This window comes from Vicia villosa, unplaced genomic scaffold (assembly GCF_029867415.1).
Source record: "Vicia villosa cultivar HV-30 ecotype Madison, WI unplaced genomic scaffold, Vvil1.0 ctg.001121F_1_1, whole genome shotgun sequence".
Classification (NCBI taxonomy): domain Eukaryota; kingdom Viridiplantae; phylum Streptophyta; class Magnoliopsida; order Fabales; family Fabaceae; genus Vicia; species Vicia villosa.
In genome coordinates this window covers 164,209-181,461 of record NW_026705488.1, presented here as the reverse complement: position 1 = coordinate 181,461, position 17,253 = coordinate 164,209, and the positions used below count along the sequence as shown (strand labels likewise).

General features: G+C 38.7%; 1 long non-coding RNA gene across 1 annotated transcript; it reads right to left on the bottom strand.

The window, feature by feature from the left end:
- Positions 1-212: 212 nt before the first annotated feature.
- LOC131633363 (uncharacterized) lies at positions 213-14,208 on the bottom strand. The gene is made up of 4 exons (XR_009293308.1): positions 14,124-14,208; positions 8,196-12,386; positions 2,268-6,458; positions 213-530 (listed from the first exon to the last, which is right to left on the bottom strand). It is a non-coding gene; the product is annotated as an uncharacterized LOC131633363 (long non-coding RNA).
- Positions 14,209-17,253: the final 3,045 nt, after the last annotated feature.

The window sequence follows — 17,253 nt, the reverse complement described above, 5'->3', positions numbered from 1 at the left end:
CTTGGACTGTGGTGTTAATGATCACGTGTGTTCCTTACCATACTTGCTAATTGATAACAGGCCCATTCGTGAAAAGAAACAGTCCAAATGGATGAAAGACTTTGTGCCCAATTAATTTAGTTTTATTTTATTAAGTCTGTTTTATTGTCTTTTTCCCTAAAGTTGGGTTAGGCCTGTAACACCCTTCTAAACCCCCGCGGAAAATAGAATAATATTCAGAGTAAACATGAAATACAAGGATGTCACAACTTCTTTAACATAAAAATACCATAGTCATTTGTCATGCTACACGAGGAACCACTTAACATAATTACAATTCATGTTCAACACAGCGGACAATAATCCATAACATTGCATATTCATTATCCATGCAAGTTATTCTAAAACGATCATAAAACAACAAGACTGACATAATAATTCGTCTCTAAACTATCGTTCCCCAGTGTTACAATCAGAGCATGACTCGACACGAACTACGGGCTAGCTTACAAGCTATCTTCACCCAATCAAGACGCCGCTACATCCTTAATCTGAAATCATCAAAGTAAGGGTGAGTTTCATTCGAATTAATAAGCATTATGCAATCATAAGCAATAAAATCTCATAGTAATTATCATCCACTCAATCATACATATAATCGGAATTATTACAACAAGCAAGCATCATCCAACAATATTGACCATCGGCCCACAACTCATCAATTTCATCAAGGATCAAGTCATATTAACAACATCTTCTCAACACATCAATCATGTAAACACACCAAGGCATAACACTGGATCTCATCCAATCATGTTATCACCAATGCATATGATGCAACTGACACTATGCATGTGGTACCAAAATTCGTGAATCATATCACAGGACTTCTCTCTTTGATACTGCCCTCTAGTCGCTCACACCCCACATGGGCACACGACTACTGCCTCATCGCTCACACCCCACATGGGCACACGATGACTTCCCGCTAATCTCCACACAATGGGAATTAGCCTTCCAATGCAAATGATTTATGAATAATGCACACATGACACATACTTACATCTTCATACATCATCATCATTCCGATGCTTAACATCGCTTAACACCTCTTACCAATAAGGTCACAACAAGTATGTACATGTATAAGCATCATTCAATCATTCACATTCATACATCACATCATCACAATTAACATACACATCATATTAATGTTAATTGCCACCATAGCCAACATATTAATATTAACAACATATTAATATTCACAATCATCAATCATCATCATCATACATATACAATCATTCACATATGTACACTACATCCTCACATTAACATACACATCATATTAATGTTAATTGCCACCATAACCAACATATTAATATTAACAATATATTAATATTCACAATCACCAATCATCACCACGATCAAACATCGTTATATCCATCATCATTGCACACAATGTAACAAATTGTCAAAGCAACCCAACAACATAATCACAAAACATATATCATCTACGACATGTTATATACTAACATCACTCAATGGATATCACAATCTCATCACCAACACAAATACATGCATCAATAGTCATATATATAAGCACATATACATATACTATCTTTCAATTCATTAATAATTAAATCGAGTTTAAAAGTAAATTTGGCTATTGCCCATTTTATCAATTCATCAGATAAAGCATCTCATTAGCTTCGCAACGCCCAAAACGGCACATAAATCGGATACTCAGATCAAAAGTTATGAGTTTTCAAAGATAAAACATTTTTAGAAAAATGCTGCAGGAACGGGGTTGTCCCTACGTGGGAACCGGTTCCTGGCAGCTTCAAAGTCTCGTCTCTGGTTTTTACTATGGGGAACCGGGTTGTCCCTACATGGGAACCGGTTCCCAGCTACCCAGAATCCATATTTCTCTGTTTTTACAAGGGGGAACCGGTTCGTCCCACATGGGAACCGGTTCCTACGTACCTGCACAGCAAAAATCACCGTTTTGACAGCATTTACCATATCCCATTTCCCCAATTTCAGGTACATACGAACATACACACAATTATCATTGATTTTCACACAATTACACATTTCAAACAAGTTATTGACATGTATTAACATCATATATCACAAGTATCAACAGAATCATGTCAATTCATACTAGATTATCAAAACCTAACAAAATTCCCAAACCCGACACATACGATTGAACTAGACCACAATCCTAATCAATCATACCACCTACAATCGCATAAGGAATACTAACCCGAAGAATCCCCCCTTACCTCAGAGTCGAATCTTCGAAGTTCTTCTCCCCCTTTGGCTCTTCTCACTTTCACGTGTTCTCCTTTTCCAAAATCTGCTTCTACTGCTTCTTCTTCTTTTTTTTTTTCCAATTCCTTTATTTTATGAAAAATAAAATAAAATATTATAATGGGTTTGCTTAGTCAACACCCCCTCTTCTGCTAACCACCACTCTAGGCCCAAATGCCAATATTTCACCATTTTCCAAATAATTCCAAATAAAATTACTAAAATTCCAATTATTTAATTTAAATCCAAATTAAATTAATAAACTGAAATTATGGGGTGTTACAACTCTCCCCCACTAAAAGAGTTTTCGTCCTCGAAAACATACCTTAGACGAAAAGTCTCGGGATAGGAGTACTTCATTTGACTCTCCCATTCTCCGTTAACACCTTCTTAGTCGAACCTCCAAGTTCATCTGACATAACCAACATAAGCATGCCTCATGCATTCAATCTCAGCTCTTACGTCGCATTTGACCATTCCCAAGGTATACCACTCGCTATAGCTCCAACGGTTAACAACAATTAAACTTCGAGGTGTGATCCATACAATACACTCAATAACTGAATAATACAATTACACAATCCATGGTATGTTCACAACTGATCAACACTTTAGTAATGGATTCCATTTACCCATGTACTAACCTTAGGCACACTCTTCCAATTGAGCGATAAAGTAATACTTACATTCTTTACCAACTGCTTCCTTCAAGAACCCAATACTCATATTTCTATACCATTGAATTCCAATTGTCTGGCTCCTCTTAGGTCACACCAGAATTACTCAACACGCTACATTCTGTCATTGCAACCATCATTATCAATTAGACTTCTAGGTTATACCCAACTCTGGCCCTCTTTACTCATTCGTTCAAGAATCATTCTTTACCATCCATGGTTCTAACTTACCACTCGTCAATACTTACTCGCACTCAAAAACAAATTCCTGATTTACTTCATCTATTAAACATTCCAACTATGGAAATGAGTGCACATCAGTAGTTATAATTACATAGCTCATCATCTTCAAAATACCATTTCTTACAAGATAGCTCAACAGAGTCCCACTCTTCACTAAGAATGAAGTCAACTTCGTCCTTCGTAGAGTATAATCCTTCACTTCAATTAGAAATCCACACAATACCTTACAACATCATAAGATTATTATAGCATCACGTAATATCAATTCTTCTTCTTAACTTCTCCGAATGCCTACTCGTTAACTACGTACAACCGTAATAGGATATCCATCACCTCGGCAATTATTCAAAAGGTCATAATCCTTTGGCACGACATCCTTACGTCCACGAGATTCTAAACCCCACATATAGATAAACACATATTCTCCATGTAGAACCCCGACATATTAATTCTCACTACTCACGAGTAGCACTCATAACACCACTTTACATCATACTTTCGCTGTACGACTACGCTACTCGTCTTAAGTCACCGTCCAATGCTTTGCACTCCTTCATATTCACTTCTTCATAAGTTCCCACAATATGGTGAGTGGTTGTTCTCACATCTCAGCATTCATCACATCTTATACCATTAAGGTAACAAGCAATCTTATACCACCTATATAATTCCGCCTATTATCGACAAGAGATTAAGGGTGATCAAGTCCTCAATTTGTCAATAGATAGCCGACAATCATATTTAAGCATAAACCGTTGTTACTACATAATAGCGTTTTTTCCGAGTTTGCACCCAAACTCATTAACATTGCCATAGTCTAATAATTCTCTATGGTGTCCTTCTTCTAGAATATTCTTTCTCAACTCGGTAACACGCGGAACACAACAGCGACCCCCAACCTCATTATACCATCCTCTCCGATTGTGAACCCGTCATCTTTACTTTGGTAATCCAAAGTAGACTTATCGATCAACTCAACATCAACTTTCTGATTTCCTCTAATCTCGTCAGGAATACCATTAGTCAGTCTCAGCATACCCAATCCAACATTAGTAGAAACACCTTCACATACCAAACTTAATTCTCTGAATTGTTCAATTAAATCCAACTCTTTCACCATCAGCATCGACATTACAGAGATTCCCTACTCAGGGCATCGGCACAACATTTTCTTCACCAAGATGATAATCCAAAAACTCTAACCATTTCTATTGCTTCACATTAAGTCCTTGCTGATCAAAAGGGTACTCCAGACTCTTATGATCACTAAACACTTCGAACCTCGAACCATACAAATAACGTCACCGCAACTTCAAACAAACCATGGCTGCCAATTCTAAATCATGAGTCAGATAATTCCTTTCCGGCGCTTTCAATCATCCCGACGCATAAGTTACTACTTACTGATTTTACATCAATACACCATCCAAACCCATCAACGACGCATCACAATATACCACAAATGGTTCCAAAGTCTATTTCACTTTTTCTACTGATTCCCTCATCACTCAATTCCATTAATACTTAAATCATCTTTATCATCTTATTCATCAACGACATATTCTACTCGACTTCGTTCCGAACAATCGCGGTAATAAGCATTCCTATTTCAACACTGGTCTAGGCCTCTTTATCCAACATCATAATATCTCCTCATAGGACCACTCTACTGTATTTATAACTCTTCCACAAGTTATAACATAATCTCACCTCTTCGTAGTCTCAAACGACACCCTAATCCGATACTCAGAGTTCAAGATATGAATGTTTCCAACCGTTACCCAAGATACAATACCGATACCATGCAACGAAACTCTATACGACATCTCCAAAACTTCCCAATTGGCACATTTAATCTCTAAGGTTGCCTCTCAACAAGCCTCCTCATTATTCCTTTATTCTGTTTAACTCTGACACTGACATCCCATGCCGCACCAACGAACAATCTAGTTCTAAGGACAAGTGTAACCGTAACTTCACCTCCTTCCAACAACACCCGGTCACAATTAAATATGTTACAGCTGCTGCAACCATTTTTATAACAAACACCATCTCTTTAGCTTTCCGACGCTTCAAACGGAACTCAAATCGGATGTCCAGAACTCCAGTTATGAATTTTCGAAATTTCATAACGATTCAGTAATCTTCCTGCGATTTGCTTACGGAAATTCCGCTCCAAAACTCATTCTTTTCAAATTAATCTCATTATTAACATCATCTTATCACATCTCTTCGCTTCCAAACTTCTTATAACTTAAACAACACATTTCCTCGCTGAAATTCGATTTCCGCAACATACTGAAACCAAATTCATGTACGCCATCATCAACCTTCTTATCCTTGAGACCCTACTCGTCTCTTCGCATTACTCGCACTTCGAAACTTTCTCAACAACATCGATAACCTCTACTATCATCTCAATTACTTACTAGTAATCCTACGACAAGGTCTACAACAATACTTCCTTTAATCACTGCTTCAACAGCGACCTTTCACATAGGGCTACTCACACAACAACATCGCAGTCCATCAGTAGCACTTGAAGCATCACAACTTCGAAATTCCATTTCTAAGAAATAACCATTATCTACTCCGAGACACTCCGACTGAATAACAACCACAGTCTTCAGCCCATGTCACCTTCACTTCAGAAAACAATAACTCCACACTCTTGTACTGCTGCCCTACGCATCACTCTAACATCTTGTATCTGAGACATCTCCGAGAAGCATGACTTCTCCCCCACTAGTTTCAATCCCACTTTTGCAGGCAAACAGTTAGAACACACTGAGTACCGACAGTGTTTCACACACATGTCGCATACCGAAAGGAAAAATTAACAACAAGACTCTGGTCACAACGACCGACTATGCTCTGATACCACTATTGTAACACCCTTCTAAACCCCCGCGGAAAATAGAATAATATTCAGAGTAAACATGAAATACAAGGATGTCACAACTTCTTTAACATAAAAATACCATAGTCATTTGTCATGCTACACGAGGAACCACTTAACATAATTACAATTCATGTTCAACACAGCGGACAATAATCCATAACATTGCATATTCATTATCCATGCAAGTTATTCTAAAACGATCATAAAACAACAAGACTGACATAATAATTCGTCTCTAAACTATCGTTCCCCAGTGTTACAATCAGAGCATGACTCGACACGAACTACGGGCTAGCTTACAAGCTATCTTCACCCAATCAAGACGCCGCTACATCCTTAATCTGAAATCATCAAAGTAAGGGTGAGTTTCATTCGAATTAATAAGCATTATGCAATCATAAGCAATAAAATCTCATAGTAATTATCATCCACTCAATCATACATATAATCGGAATTATTACAACAAGCAAGCATCATCCAACAATATTGACCATCGGCCCACAACTCATCAATTTCATCAAGGATCAAGTCATATTAACAACATCTTCTCAACACATCAATCATGTAAACACACCAAGGCATAACACTGGATCTCATCCAATCATGTTATCACCAATGCATATGATGCAACTGACACTATGCATGTGGTACCAAAATTCGTGAATCATATCACAAGACTTCTCTCTTTGATACTGCCCTCTAGTCGCTCACACCCCACATGGGCACACGACTACTGCCTCATCGCTCACACCCCACATGGGCACACGATGACTTCCCGCTAATCTCCACACAATGGGAATTAGCCTTCCAATGCAAATGATTTATGAATAATGCACACATGACACATACTTACATCTTCATACATCATCATCATTCCGATGCTTAACATCGCTTAACACCTCTTACCAATAAGGTCACAACAAGTATGTACATGTATAAGCATCATTCAATCATTCACATTCATACATCACATCATCACAATTAACATACACATCATATTAATGTTAATTGCCACCATAGCCAACATATTAATATTAACAACATATTAATATTCACAATCATCAATCATCATCATCATACATATACAATCATTCACATATGTACACTACATCCTCACATTAACATACACATCATATTAATGTTAATTGCCACCATAACCAACATATTAATATTAACAATATATTAATATTCACAATCACCAATCATCACCACGATCAAACATCGTTATATCCATCATCATTGCACACAATGTAACAAATTGTCAAAGCAACCCAACAACATAATCACAAAACATATATCATCTACGACATGTTATATACTAACATCACTCAATGGATATCACAATCTCATCACCAACACAAATACATGCATCAATAGTCATATATATAAGCACATATACATATACTATCTTTCAATTCATTAATAATTAAATCGAGTTTAAAAGTAAATTTGGCTATTGCCCATTTTATCAATTCATCAGATAAAGCATCTCATTAGCTTCGCAACGCCCAAAACGGCACATAAATCGGATACTCAGATCAAAAGTTATGAGTTTTCAAAGATAAAACATTTTTAGAAAAATGCTGCAGGAACGGGGTTGTCCCTACGTGGGAACCGGTTCCTGGCAGCTTCAAAGTCTCGTCTCTGGTTTTTACTATGGGGAACCGGGTTGTCCCTACATGGGAACCGGTTCCCAGCTACCCAGAATCCATATTTCTCTGTTTTTACAAGGGGGAACCGGTTCGTCCCACATGGGAACCGGTTCCTACGTACCTGCACAGCAAAAATCACCGTTTTGACAGCATTTACCATATCCCATTTCCCCAATTTCAGGTACATACGAACATACACACAATTATCATTGATTTTCACACAATTACACATTTCAAACAAGTTATTGACATGTATTAACATCATATATCACAAGTATCAACAGAATCATGTCAATTCATACTAGATTATCAAAACCTAACAAAATTCCCAAACCCGACACATACGATTGAACTAGACCACAATCCTAATCAATCATACCACCTACAATCGCATAAGGAATACTAACCCGAAGAATCCCCCCTTACCTCAGAGTCGAATCTTCGAAGTTCTTCTCCCCCTTTGGCTCTTCTCACTTTCACGTGTTCTCCTTTTCCAAAATCTGCTTCTACTGCTTCTTCTTCTTTTTTTTTTTCCAATTCCTTTATTTTATGAAAAATAAAATAAAATATTATAATGGGTTTGCTTAGTCAACACCCCCTCTTCTGCTAACCACCACTCTAGGCCCAAATGCCAATATTTCACCATTTTCCAAATAATTCCAAATAAAATTACTAAAATTCCAATTATTTAATTTAAATCCAAATTAAATTAATAAACTGAAATTATGGGGTGTTACAACTCTCCCCCACTAAAAGAGTTTTCGTCCTCGAAAACATACCTTAGACGAAAAGTCTCGGGATAGGAGTACTTCATTTGACTCTCCCATTCTCCGTTAACACCTTCTTAGTCGAACCTCCAAGTTCATCTGACATAACCAACATAAGCATGCCTCATGCATTCAATCTCAGCTCTTACGTCGCATTTGACCATTCCCAAGGTATACCACTCGCTATAGCTCCAACGGTTAACAACAATTAAACTTCGAGGTGTGATCCATACAATACACTCAATAACTGAATAATACAATTACACAATCCATGGTATGTTCACAACTGATCAACACTTTAGTAATGGATTCCATTTACCCATGTACTAACCTTAGGCACACTCTTCCAATTGAGCGATAAAGTAATACTTACATTCTTTACCAACTGCTTCCTTCAAGAACCCAATACTCATATTTCTATACCATTGAATTCCAATTGTCTGGCTCCTCTTAGGTCACACCAGAATTACTCAACACGCTACATTCTGTCATTGCAACCATCATTATCAATTAGACTTCTAGGTTATACCCAACTCTGGCCCTCTTTACTCATTCGTTCAAGAATCATTCTTTACCATCCATGGTTCTAACTTACCACTCGTCAATACTTACTCGCACTCAAAAACAAATTCCTGATTTACTTCATCTATTAAACATTCCAACTATGGAAATGAGTGCACATCAGTAGTTATAATTACATAGCTCATCATCTTCAAAATACCATTTCTTACAAGATAGCTCAACAGAGTCCCACTCTTCACTAAGAATGAAGTCAACTTCGTCCTTCGTAGAGTATAATCCTTCACTTCAATTAGAAATCCACACAATACCTTACAACATCATAAGATTATTATAGCATCACGTAATATCAATTCTTCTTCTTAACTTCTCCGAATGCCTACTCGTTAACTACGTACAACCGTAATAGGATATCCATCACCTCGGCAATTATTCAAAAGGTCATAATCCTTTGGCACGACATCCTTACGTCCACGAGATTCTAAACCCCACATATAGATAAACACATATTCTCCATGTAGAACCCCGACATATTAATTCTCACTACTCACGAGTAGCACTCATAACACCACTTTACATCATACTTTCGCTGTACGACTACGCTACTCGTCTTAAGTCACCGTCCAATGCTTTGCACTCCTTCATATTCACTTCTTCATAAGTTCCCACAATATGGTGAGTGGTTGTTCTCACATCTCAGCATTCATCACATCTTATACCATTAAGGTAACAAGCAATCTTATACCACCTATATAATTCCGCCTATTATCGACAAGAGATTAAGGGTGATCAAGTCCTCAATTTGTCAATAGATAGCCGACAATCATATTTAAGCATAAACCGTTGTTACTACATAATAGCGTTTTTTCCGAGTTTGCACCCAAACTCATTAACATTGCCATAGTCTAATAATTCTCTATGGTGTCCTTCTTCTAGAATATTCTTTCTCAACTCGGTAACACGCGGAACACAACAGCGACCCCCAACCTCATTATACCATCCTCTCCGATTGTGAACCCGTCATCTTTACTTTGGTAATCCAAAGTAGACTTATCGATCAACTCAACATCAACTTTCTGATTTCCTCTAATCTCGTCAGGAATACCATTAGTCAGTCTCAGCATACCCAATCCAACATTAGTAGAAACACCTTCACATACCAAACTTAATTCTCTGAATTGTTCAATTAAATCCAACTCTTTCACCATCAGCATCGACATTACAGAGATTCCCTACTCAGGGCATCGGCACAACATTTTCTTCACCAAGATGATAATCCAAAAACTCTAACCATTTCTATTGCTTCACATTAAGTCCTTGCTGATCAAAAGGGTACTCCAGACTCTTATGATCACTAAACACTTCGAACCTCGAACCATACAAATAACGTCACCGCAACTTCAAACAAACCATGGCTGCCAATTCTAAATCATGAGTCAGATAATTCCTTTCCGGCGCTTTCAATCATCCCGACGCATAAGTTACTACTTACTGATTTTACATCAATACACCATCCAAACCCATCAACGACGCATCACAATATACCACAAATGGTTCCAAAGTCTATTTCACTTTTTCTACTGATTCCCTCATCACTCAATTCCATTAATACTTAAATCATCTTTATCATCTTATTCATCAACGACATATTCTACTCGACTTCGTTCCGAACAATCGCGGTAATAAGCATTCCTATTTCAACACTGGTCTAGGCCTCTTTATCCAACATCATAATATCTCCTCATAGGACCACTCTACTGTATTTATAACTCTTCCACAAGTTATAACATAATCTCACCTCTTCGTAGTCTCAAACGACACCCTAATCCGATACTCAGAGTTCAAGATATGAATGTTTCCAACCGTTACCCAAGATACAATACCGATACCATGCAACGAAACTCTATACGACATCTCCAAAACTTCCCAATTGGCACATTTAATCTCTAAGGTTGCCTCTCAACAAGCCTCCTCATTATTCCTTTATTCTGTTTAACTCTGACACTGACATCCCATGCCGCACCAACGAACAATCTAGTTCTAAGGACAAGTGTAACCGTAACTTCACCTCCTTCCAACAACACCCGGTCACAATTAAATATGTTACAGCTGCTGCAACCATTTTTATAACAAACACCATCTCTTTAGCTTTCCGACGCTTCAAACGGAACTCAAATCGGATGTCCAGAACTCCAGTTATGAATTTTCGAAATTTCATAACGATTCAGTAATCTTCCTGCGATTTGCTTACGGAAATTCCGCTCCAAAACTCATTCTTTTCAAATTAATCTCATTATTAACATCATCTTATCACATCTCTTCGCTTCCAAACTTCTTATAACTTAAACAACACATTTCCTCGCTGAAATTCGATTTCCGCAACATACTGAAACCAAATTCATGTACGCCATCATCAACCTTCTTATCCTTGAGACCCTACTCGTCTCTTCGCATTACTCGCACTTCGAAACTTTCTCAACAACATCGATAACCTCTACTATCATCTCAATTACTTACTAGTAATCCTACGACAAGGTCTACAACAATACTTCCTTTAATCACTGCTTCAACAGCGACCTTTCACATAGGGCTACTCACACAACAACATCGCAGTCCATCAGTAGCACTTGAAGCATCACAACTTCGAAATTCCATTTCTAAGAAATAACCATTATCTACTCCGAGACACTCCGACTGAATAACAACCACAGTCTTCAGCCCATGTCACCTTCACTTCAGAAAACAATAACTCCACACTCTTGTACTGCTGCCCTACGCATCACTCTAACATCTTGTATCTGAGACATCTCCGAGAAGCATGACTTCTCCCCCACTAGTTTCAATCCCACTTTTGCAGGCAAACAGTTAGAACACACTGAGTACCGACAGTGTTTCACACACATGTCGCATACCGAAAGGAAAAATTAACAACAAGACTCTGGTCACAACGACCGACTATGCTCTGATACCACTATTGTAACACCCTTCTAAACCCCCGCGGAAAATAGAATAATATTCAGAGTAAACATGAAATACAAGGATGTCACAACTTCTTTAACATAAAAATACCATAGTCATTTGTCATGCTACACGAGGAACCACTTAACATAATTACAATTCATGTTCAACACAGCGGACAATAATCCATAACATTGCATATTCATTATCCATGCAAGTTATTCTAAAACGATCATAAAACAACAAGACTGACATAATAATTCGTCTCTAAACTATCGTTCCCCAGTGTTACAATCAGAGCATGACTCGACACGAACTACGGGCTAGCTTACAAGCTATCTTCACCCAATCAAGACGCCGCTACATCCTTAATCTGAAATCATCAAAGTAAGGGTGAGTTTCATTCGAATTAATAAGCATTATGCAATCATAAGCAATAAAATCTCATAGTAATTATCATCCACTCAATCATACATATAATCGGAATTATTACAACAAGCAAGCATCATCCAACAATATTGACCATCGGCCCACAACTCATCAATTTCATCAAGGATCAAGTCATATTAACAACATCTTCTCAACACATCAATCATGTAAACACACCAAGGCATAACACTGGATCTCATCCAATCATGTTATCACCAATGCATATGATGCAACTGACACTATGCATGTGGTACCAAAATTCGTGAATCATATCACAAGACTTCTCTCTTTGATACTGCCCTCTAGTCGCTCACACCCCACATGGGCACACGACTACTGCCTCATCGCTCACACCCCACATGGGCACACGATGACTTCCCGCTAATCTCCACACAATGGGAATTAGCCTTCCAATGCAAATGATTTATGAATAATGCACACATGACACATACTTACATCTTCATACATCATCATCATTCCGATGCTTAACATCGCTTAACACCTCTTACCAATAAGGTCACAACAAGTATGTACATGTATAAGCATCATTCAATCATTCACATTCATACATCACATCATCACAATTAACATACACATCATATTAATGTTAATTGCCACCATAGCCAACATATTAATATTAACAACATATTAATATTCACAATCATCAATCATCATCATCATACATATACAATCATTCACATATGTACACTACATCCTCACATTAACATACACATCATATTAATGTTAATTGCCACCATAACCAACATATTAATATTAACAATATATTAATATTCACAATCACCAATCATCACCACGATCAAACATCGTTATATCCATCATCATTGCACACAATGTAACAAATTGTCAAAGCAACCCAACAACATAATCACAAAACATATATCATCTACGACATGTTATATACTAACATCACTCAATGGATATCACAATCTCATCACCAACACAAATACATGCATCAATAGTCATATATATAAGCACATATACATATACTATCTTTCAATTCATTAATAATTAAATCGAGTTTAAAAGTAAATTTGGCTATTGCCCATTTTATCAATTCATCAGATAAAGCATCTCATTAGCTTCGCAACGCCCAAAACGGCACATAAATCGGATACTCAGATCAAAAGTTATGAGTTTTCAAAGATAAAACATTTTTAGAAAAATGCTGCAGGAACGGGGTTGTCCCTACGTGGGAACCGGTTCCTGGCAGCTTCAAAGTCTCGTCTCTGGTTTTTACTATGGGGAACCGGGTTGTCCCTACATGGGAACCGGTTCCCAGCTACCCAGAATCCATATTTCTCTGTTTTTACAAGGGGGAACCGGTTCGTCCCACATGGGAACCGGTTCCTACGTACCTGCACAGCAAAAATCACCGTTTTGACAGCATTTACCATATCCCATTTCCCCAATTTCAGGTACATACGAACATACACACAATTATCATTGATTTTCACACAATTACACATTTCAAACAAGTTATTGACATGTATTAACATCATATATCACAAGTATCAACAGAATCATGTCAATTCATACTAGATTATCAAAACCTAACAAAATTCCCAAACCCGACACATACGATTGAACTAGACCACAATCCTAATCAATCATACCACCTACAATCGCATAAGGAATACTAACCCGAAGAATCCCCCCTTACCTCAGAGTCGAATCTTCGAAGTTCTTCTCCCCCTTTGGCTCTTCTCACTTTCACGTGTTCTCCTTTTCCAAAATCTGCTTCTACTGCTTCTTCTTCTTTTTTTTTTCCAATTCCTTTATTTTATGAAAAATAAAATAAAATATTATAATGGGTTTGCTTAGTCAACACCCCCTCTTCTGCTAACCACCACTCTAGGCCCAAATGCCAATATTTCACCATTTTCCAAATAATTCCAAATAAAATTACTAAAATTCCAATTATTTAATTTAAATCCAAATTAAATTAATAAACTGAAATTATGGGGTGTTACAAGGCCCATTTGTGAACCAGCAGGTTCCTCTTTGTATTTAAGTTCCCTTTCTTCTTTGAAGAAGGTAGAAAATTATTCAGAAAGTCTTATTTTAATTGTTTTGTGTTTATTCAAGGGTGAAAACCCTAGTTTGGTACTAGTTGTCGAATCATCTTTATCATTTGGTGCTTTCATTCTATGCTCTCATGGCTCCCCCAAAACTCCATAATCCCTCTTCTAAAGAACTAGTGGAAGAAGCTGTCCAAACAGCTGTTCAAACAACACAACTTCATCTTAATAATGCTCTACAAGACCAAAACCAGCAGTTAGATGAAAGACTTGGGCTGGTTTCATCAGATCTGCACCAGCAGGTTGGTCAGCTGAATGCAAGGATGGACAAGGAAAAACATGTTGGGGACAATCGTTATGATTCCATGATGTCCATTCTGACCAAGCTGGTTGCGCTACGTGAAGGGCAGTATGCCGCTGCTGCAAACACAACCACCTCTTCTTCGTCAGGTATCTCTAAAACCCTAGCCTCTTCACCTATGAACTTGACTATGCCTCACACGGTTACCCCTACCTATACACCCACTAGACATTCCACTATTTTCTCCCATCCTACCCCCAACCAACAATTCCCTCCTCACTACACATGACAACTGTAACGCCCCAGTCTGCTTTCGGGATGATCGACTGACCCCACAAACCAACACGGGTCTTTTCAGCATGCTTTGACCTCACTCGCACGCTTTCCGGGAAACTTCCCAGAAGGTCACCCATCCCAATACTACTCCAAGTCAAGCACGCTTAACTGTGGAGTTCTTATGGAATGAGCTACCGAAAAGAAGATGCATCTTGTTGGTATAGGTAGTACCCATCAATCCTTATAAGCTTTTCTTCAACCATGCAGTCCCGTACCTGCACGATCTCAAGATCCCTCTCATTCCGATGTGGCGACCACCCTAGCCCTCATTGGCCTCAAGTGTTACATGCGGTGTAACCACCCCTCGCCTTCTTCGGCCTCGGGTGTTACATGCCCACCAGCTTCCGCATGGTTCGTCCTCGAACCACATCGTACTGGGAGAGGTCTGGCTCTGATACCATTTGTAACGCCCCAGACTGCTTTCGGGATGATCTACTGACCCCACAAACCAACACGGGTCTTTTCAGCATGCTTTGACCTCACTCGCACGCTTTCTGGGAAACTTCCCAGAAGGTCACCCATCCCAATACTACTCCAAGTCAAGCACGCTTAACTGTGGAGTTCTTATGGAATGAGCTACCGAAAAGAAGATGCATCTTGTTGGTATAGGTAGTACCCATCAATCCTTATAAGCTTTTCTTCAACCATGCAGTCCCATACCTACACGATCTCAAGATCCCTCTCATTCCGATGTGGCGACCACCCTAGCCCTCATTGGCCTCAAGTGTTACATGCAGTGTAACCACCCCTCGCCTTCTTCGGCCTCGGGTGTTACAACAACAGCCCAACAACTTAACCCACCTTTTATTCCTTACAGCCTACCCTTCCAGCCTTTCTCTACATCCCCACCTTACACAATCCCATTTGTCACCGCTGGTTTCTCTCCTCATTCCCAAACCTCTATTCCATTCCCACAACAAATCCCTTACCCACAAATGACCCCATTACCCCCGTTTCGTACACCTAAGCTCGAATTAGCAATGTTTGATGGCACAAATCCCTTGGAATGGTTATTCCAAGCAGAACAGTTTTTTGAATTTTATAACCTTCCTTCTGAAAACCGACTTGCAATGATGTCTTTCTATATGAAAGGAGATGCACTATGCTGGTTTAAATGGATGCACCAAAGTAATGAATTATTGGACTGGTTTTCGTTTAGAAGGGCATTAGAACTGCGTTTTGTTCCATCCACCTACGCAAATCACCAAGCAGAACTGTTCAAGTTGAAGCAAACAGCTTCTGTTGTGGAATACCAAGCTGCTTTTGAAAAAATAGGCAATCAGGTTGTTGGTCTGTCCCCCGATGCCATTCTGAATTGCTTCATTTCTGGCCTTACACCTGAAATCCAGAATGAGATTTCCATCCACAAACCTACTTCCATTTCACAAGCAATTGGGCTAGCTAAGCTTATAGAATAAAAAATTCGTGATGCCAAACCAAAGTTCCAAAAGCCCTTTTCTACCCCTTTCCCTCGGCCCAATACGACCCCTCAACCCACAGCAGCAGCAACCATTAACCAAAAACCACAAAATCAAACCCAATCTACTAAACTACCCATTCGACGCCTCTCCAACGCTCAACTCCAAGAACGTCGCGCTCAAGGGTTGTGTTTCAACTGTGACGAAAAGTTCATTCCGGGACATAAGTGTTCAACTGGCAAGTTTATATTATTATTGGTGGATGATGAGGAAATAAACTTCCAAGAGGATTCTGTTCCTAACACAGAGCCCATTTTGCCAATTGATACAAATGAGACTTACTTTCAGCTATCCCCACACGCTGCTATTGGCCATCTCTCCAAATTTTTTGAAATTCCATGGATTAATTCAGGGCTTAACAGTTGCTGTTCTTATCGACACGGGAAGTACTCATAATAATTTGCAACCTCGAATCGCCCAACATCTCAAACTGCCTACTACCCCAATCCCTAACTTTTCAGTAATGGTAGGCAACAGATCCAAATTACCCTGCTCCGTCCTTTGCCCTCAAGTGCCAATCACCTTACAAAATAACTTGTTCACAATCCCATCTCACTTACTCCCAATTGAGGGGGCAGATGTGGTCCTCGGCATGGAGTGGTTGCGCACTCTTGGACCTCTTGTAGCTGACTTTTCCATTCCAAAAATCTCCTTTTC